We start from the raw sequence: 7,341 nt of genomic DNA, 5'->3' as shown, positions 1-7,341 counted from the left end.
TGGAATTCTATGAACTCATATCACGGTAATAAATTTCATTATAAAAGACTAGTTTGGGAGAAATAAACACAAAGCCATCATGAAAAACCCTGCCTTCTCCTGTCAAGGACTGCTCTGTGTGTTAGATGATGGACCTAGTGGGTTTGTTCCAGAAACTCCACAGGTATGTGAAGTGAGACTCAGGTGGTATGTTCGTACACCAGCTCCCAGAAAACAACACTTTTTTTTATAAACACTGATTTGTGGCGTTTGTCTAATTCCTGGGTGTAAATGCTCCTCTCTTTCTTCTGTTTTGTTTTGGGGGTTTTTTGCAGTTATTCATTTGTTTACTTTAAAAATCTTTTTAAATTATTATTGTATTACAGTTCTCCCAATTTCCCTCCTTTGCCCTCCTCCCCCCATTTCACCCCTCCCCTTTCCAACCCTCAATTCCCTCCCTGTTGTCCGTGTCAGTGGTTCATTCACACACTTTCTTTTCTAGTCCCTTCCCCCTCTTTCTTCTTGAGGGTGGGAGAGCCACCCACCACCATCTTCCACATCCCCTGGTCTTTCTCCTGGCCCGTCACCTTCACTGAGTCTCAGCCGAGAACCTCTTCGGGTCTATCAACTTGGTGACCTGCATGGATTACTTTGCTCTAAGGTGCTCAGGGCGGGCCCCCTAGGTTTATGCTGCACTGAGAGCCAGTGGGGCCCCAAAGCAGCCCGGATGTGTGCAGGGTGTCTCTCCTGGGCCCAAAGCCACTGCCGTGCCACCTCTTCTGGCCGCCAGAATCCTGGCCAACCTGTGTGGAGGGCCCCGCAGATCCAGGGAGGCACTGCGCCACAAACCTGTCCCCACTCTCTGGTCCCTGTTCTCCCGCACCTGGGCCTGGTACTCTGAGGTGACAACACCAAAAGCCACCACACTCCCTTCCTGGGCTGCACCAAAGCTCCTTCAAATCCACACACCTCACATCACCCGCGCATGGCTCGGACTAGAATTTTGCCCGTGTGTGCACAAGCTGGTCACCAACAGATGCACAGGGACAGACGCGCTTTCCCTGCCCCCTCTGCTCCAAGTGCTTCACCAGCAAAGACCACCTGTCCAAACTTGCGTGCCTCCACCCTGCTTCGGTCCTAACTTCTCAGTAGCCCCGGAGCCACAACACTTCTCTCAGCAGCTTGGCCACAGCCCCGAGCACAGCCCAGTCCTGGCCCAGCCCCTCCCAGCCTGCTGGACCTGGTGCAGCCCACTGGGTCCTCGCCCTGCCCAGAGCAGCTGCAACCCGCTTGTTTATCAAAGTTCAGTTCTGGAGACCCCTGAGGACCCTGAGATGTCTCTGATCCCCTCAAGAGTGAAAGGAGGATGCCTGAGACTGGACTGAAGTCAGCTGGGCCTTGGAGATGGCATGGGGGGAAGGTGCTTGTGTCTGTAAAAGTCATGGCCTATTTTTAAAAAATAACATTAAAGAAAAAAAAGAGTTTACCAACTGGCCAGATACACTGAAAGGCGAGAACAAGACATACAACTTGAGAATCCTGCCACAAGAGGGAGCCAGAAGCACGAAACTGCTCCATCCACACAAGGCCCCAGAACACAGGCAGGACCAACAGAAACCATCTCTCCCCTGAGGGCAGCTGGTCAAGCTTGCAGGAGGTGACTGCCATATCAAATACAAAAAGAGATGGCAGCACTCCTAAGATCAGGAAGAATCAAAATCTCTGCCATCACCAAAGATCATAATAATGTCCCAATACAGAACCCAAAGTCATGGAAAACTGCAATTTACCAAACACATGATTCAAAAGACACTCCATGACTACAAGACAAAAACAGAAAGACAACTCAATAAAATCAGAAAAACATGGCATGGACTAAACAATAAATTCAACAAGGAGACAGAAGTCATAAAACAAATCCCACAAATTCTACAGTGGAAAAATTACATGAATGAAATCAACAATGGTACAGAGGGCATCAACCAATGAATAGATCAAGAAGTAAAACATGAGGCCAATATTCTTGTTCAATATAGATGCAAAAGATCACAATGAATATTATCATGAGGAATTCAAGAGCACATTAAAACTTTTGTACACCATGATCAAATGGGATTTAACACAGGGTGCTAATAATTGACAAAAATACTTTAACATGTGCAAATCAATACAAGTTTTCACAACAGTACTAAAGTAAATGATATAAAACATGTGTTTGTTTGAATAGATGCAGAGAAAACATTAGACAAAATACACCATTCATTCAAAACAAACATTTCATAATAAACACTGTCAAGAAATTGGGGATGGAATGAACACACCTCAGCAAAACAAAGGTCACGTGTGAAAGCCCACAGTTAACATCAGACTCAACACTGAAAAGCTGAAAGTTTGTCTTCTGAGATTAGAGACAGGGCAAGGAAGCCCATTCTCCCCACTCCTGTGCAACTCACACTAACCATCCTAGGCAAAACCATCAGACAAGGACAAGAAACAAAGAGCATGCAAATTGGAAAGACAGAAATAAAACTGTATGCGGGTGATATAATCTTATATACTAAAAATCACTGAACATTCCACCAAAGAACGGTTAAAACTAAAAAACAAATTCAGTAAAGTTGCAGATTACAAAATGACCATTCAAGAATCAATGGCATTTCTATATGCAAAATATTAAAAAATCTGGAAAAGAAATAAAGAAGGTAATCCCATTTACAATAACATCAAACAAAACAGACCATGGCCAAAGAAGTGAAAACACTAGACCTTGAAAGCTCTAGACCTTTGTAAAAGTAATTGATAAGACACAAAAAAGTAGAAATATATCCAGCATTTATAGTTAGGAAGAATTCACTAAAATGTGCATACTGCCCAATCTATAAATTCAGTGCAAGCTCTATCAAAATTTCAAATGCACTTTTCACAGAAATAGAAAAAGCAATAATAAAATTCATAAAAAACCACTGAAGACCCTCAATAGCCAAAGTAATCTTGAAAAAGAAGAGAGAGCTGAAGGCATCACACTGCCTAATATCAATATGCTACACAGCTATAATAATTAAAACAGCATGGAAATTGCAAAAAAATAGAAAAACAACAACAACAACAACAACAAAGACATACAAAGCAATGGAACACAATCAAACCTCCAGAAATAAACCCATGACTTCCGGCCATTATGGGGGTGTAGGTAAACACACTGTGCCTCCTCACACAACCAAAAGAAGGACAACAACAAATTATAAAACAAAAAACAACCAGAACTGAGAGAAAATCAAACTGTATGGAAGTCCAACAACCAAGGAGTTAAAGAGAAACATTCATCCAGACTGGTAGGAAATGAGCAGCCAGGTGGTGCGGACTCACCAAGAAGCAGTGGCTTGTGGCTGGGCATTCCCACATTCGCATGCAGATAAACGGGGAAGACACCTGGGTGTCGAGATAAACTACGCAACCCAGGGTTCCAGTATGAGTAAATAAAGCCTCAAAGCCTCTGACTGAAAACATCTGTGGGGGGTGAGGTGGCAGTGGGAGAAACTACCAGCCTCACAGCTGAGTTTGTTGGAGAGAACCACAAGGTTCTAGAATGTACACAAACACACCTACCTGGGAATCAGCAACAGAAGAGCCCAGTCTGATGGTGGGTAGCAGGGGAAGTGACTGAAACCAGCAGAGAGCAGAGCAAGCAGCACTGTTCCCTCTCAGAACTTGCCCCCACATACAGCATCACAATGCAAAGACATGGGTTGCCCTGCCCTGGTGAATACCTAAGATTCTGCCCCTTACTACATAACAGGCACTACAAGACAAAAAAAAAATGGCCCAAATGAAAGAACACATAAAAGCCCCAGAAAAAATACAACTACGTGATGAAGAGATAGCCAACCCATCAGATGCACATTTCAAAGCACTGGTCATCAGGATGCTCACAGAATTGGTTGAATATGGTCGAAAATTAGAGGAATAAATGAAGGCTATAAAAAGTGAAATAAAGGAAAATTTACAGGGAACCAAGAGTGACAGGAAGGAAACTAGAATTCAATCCAATGATTTGGAGCAGAAGGAAGAAACATTCAACCAAAACAGGATGAAGAAAGAGAAATTCAAAAAAAAATGAGAAGAGACTTAGGAACCTCCAGGACTTCTTTGAACGTTCCAACTTCCAAACCATAGGCGTGCCAGAAGGAGAAAAGGAAGTGCAAGAAATTGAAAACTTATTTGAATAATAATGGAGAACTTCCCCAATCTGGCAAAGGAAATAGACCTCCAGGAAGTCCAGGAAGCTCAGAGAGTCCCAAAGAAATTGGACACCAAGAGTAACACACCAAGGCACATCACAATTACCTCACTTAGCCAAGATTAAAGATAAGGACACAATCTTCAAAGCAGCAAGAGAAAAGGAGACTGTTACGTACAAAGCAGTTTCCATTAGACTGTCAGCTGATTACTCAAAAGAGACCTAAAGGCAAGAAGGGGCTGGAAAGAAGTATCCCAAGTCATGAAAGGCAAGGACCTACATAGAAGATTGCTCTCTCCAGCAAAGCTATCACTTAGAATGGAAGGGCAGATAAAGTGCTTCCCAGATAAGGTCAAGTTAAAGGAGTTCATCATCACGCAGCCCTTACTATATGAAATGTTAAAGGGACTTATCCAAGAAAATGACAGAATGACAGAAATGCAGATTACATGGAGGGTTATCAGCAGGAAACTTGGAGGGGGAAAGAGGGAGAAAAGTTACAGAGAATAAGTAGCATAGATGGTAGGTAGAAAACAGGGGGAGGTTAAGTATAGTACAGGAAATGTAGAAGCCAAAGAACTTACATGCATGAACCATGGACATGAACTGAAGGGGGTGAATGTGGGTGAAGGGGTGTGCAGGGCAGAAGGGAATAAGGGGGGGAAATGGGACAACTGTAATGGCATAATCAATAAAATATATTAACCAAAAAGAAATAAACCCATGCATTAACTAACATATGCTAGAGTAAAGGAATCCAGTATTTTAATCCATCCCTAAAATCTGCCATTTCCTTGTGCTTTCACCATTTACATTTAATGTAATTGTAAACAAGGTTGTTTTAGGTTTCCCATTTCATTGTTTACTTCTGTATATCACCACATCTGCTGCTTGCTCTTCAGGTTTCCTATTACTGCTCTCTGTGTGTTTTGAGATGGTTTTTTAGCATCCATTCTATTTTACCTAAGGGAATTCTAACTATGAATGTTTCTACATTGCTTTTTCATGATCGTTGTAAGCATTATAATATACAAACTAATTTCACAGATTCTACACAGAGGAGGTAATACTTAACCTCTGCAAGGTGACTGCAGAAGCCTCACAGCTGTGCAGTTCCCTCTACACCCACCGCTTCACGCTGCCATTGGAATCTCTAGTCCATCTACACATCACATACCCTACCAGATGATGTGCCCATGTCTGCTTTCAACAGACATGCCTTTTTTAAAAGTTGATAGGAGAAAAATAGGCTATTACATTTACTTAGCTATTTACTTAGATATGACTGTTCTTTAACTCTTGAATTTCCAAGTGTCCTTTTTGAATGATCCCCTGTCTTCTTGAAGAACTTGTCTGTTTTAAGCAGGTCAGATGCTCAGGTTTCCTTTATTTCACTTCCTTTCCTGAAGAATATTTCCAGAAGAATTTCACCTGAACTTCTCTCACCTGTCAGGACTTTAAACTCTTCTCACCGAGATGGTTTCTGATGGGAAATCTGCAGTCACTCCAATCCTGGTTCCTCCACGTGTGATGTGCCATTTCTGTCTGGGTGGATTTGATTTTCCTTGACTAGTTTGATGAGGTTAATGCTGCGTGTGGGCTTGGTTTTCAATGATCCATAGCTGAGTTCCTTGGGCAGGTAAATGTATGATTTTCATGACATTTATGACATGATCAGTTATCTGTTTTTCTTAGTATGGTGTTTCTGCATTGATATCATTGCCATTTTGCTCCTATTTCCGGAACATAAACAACCTCACAGATCTCTGAGTCTGTCCCTTTTTATTTGAAAACCTGGATGGCCTCCACGGGGGCTCTTCCCTAATGCTGCAGAGGGAGTTCCCATTATGAGAGGAAGAGTTCTGCTCAGAGGAGGAGGGCCCCTGAGGAGGCAGAACTGACCCAGAGGTTTAAAGAGGGGTGATGATGGGGAGGCTGGTACTGACTGATCAAAACAGGAAGTCAGTGAAGGGAACTGTTTGGGGAAAGAAAACCCAGGGTCCCAGCAGAGCTAGACTTTATTCTGAGAAACAGTGACCAGTCTCTGCAGAGTTTCCTCATGCCACCCTTTCCTCTGGGGTCATCCTACTGGTGAGAGTCCCAGTGGCCCCTCCAGGCACCAAGAAGAGGGTGGAACAGCCTTCCTTTCCCACCCTGACACTTTTGTGTCAGTCATCCACTCCACTCCATGATGCCCCACTGAGCCCCTTTGAACAATGTCCCCAATCCATCACAAGACTCAACTGTCTTATCATCACATCAGCTTTCTTCCTACAGCTCTAATCCAGGCTCCACACCTTGTTCAAGTTTGCGCCTCTCTCCACCTCGAGGACTCTTCCTATAAAGACCTGGTCTAAGCTTGCCTGCTCCCCTCCTCCACCAGTTCCCACCCTCAGAACAGATCCATGTTGCACCATCTGACATTGAAAGCTATCAGGGGTCAGGCTGGAGTAAACTCACCAGCCCCAGGAAACATGACTCACTCTCCAAAATCAAAAGCACCAGTTAACCACACTCCCCTCCACCCCAAACCACACACAGAAACTGAGCTATTTAAAAATCCTGTGCTTTCCTCTGCTGCTTCCTTAGCCAGTCTGAACCAAGCCACTTTCTTACCAAGATCTAGACAGGACAGAGAGCCATCCTGTCTCAACTGTAAGTGCAGTTTGCATTACAGATTTGTGTGAATGACTTAAAATATTGATAGACATGCCATCTATGGGCCAGGTGACTGTTGGAGTTTTATTCCTGATGGAGTTCATTATCGATAGAACCCGCTGGCATGACCTTTTCATGTAGGGGTAGTGTTTTTAAAACTTAAATCTGTTTGTCCCCCAACTCCAAGATAAAATCCAAATGACCTGCATGGTGTTCCAGATCCTGTGTGCCCAGGACGCAGCCTTTGCCTCACTGTAGCTACTTCTGATAACAGCCCAAGCTCTTTCTGGTCAAGGACACACCCCCAGCCCATGGCCTCTGGACTGATCCTTGCTTGCTCATGCCTTCAGGCAGCTCAACCCTAAGAAGTACTCTCTCACAGCTAGCACCCAGGTTGCATGATGTCCACCTATTATTGAACCTCACTGCCTTGTTCTTTTTCTGGACATGGACAGTTTCACAAGTCT

Source organism: Phyllostomus hastatus, unplaced genomic scaffold, assembly GCF_019186645.2.
Source record: "Phyllostomus hastatus isolate PE091 unplaced genomic scaffold, TTU_PhHast_1.1 phas_contig_125, whole genome shotgun sequence".
NCBI lineage: Eukaryota > Metazoa > Chordata > Mammalia > Chiroptera > Phyllostomidae > Phyllostomus > Phyllostomus hastatus.
Note: the sequence above shows the minus strand (reverse complement) of the source record.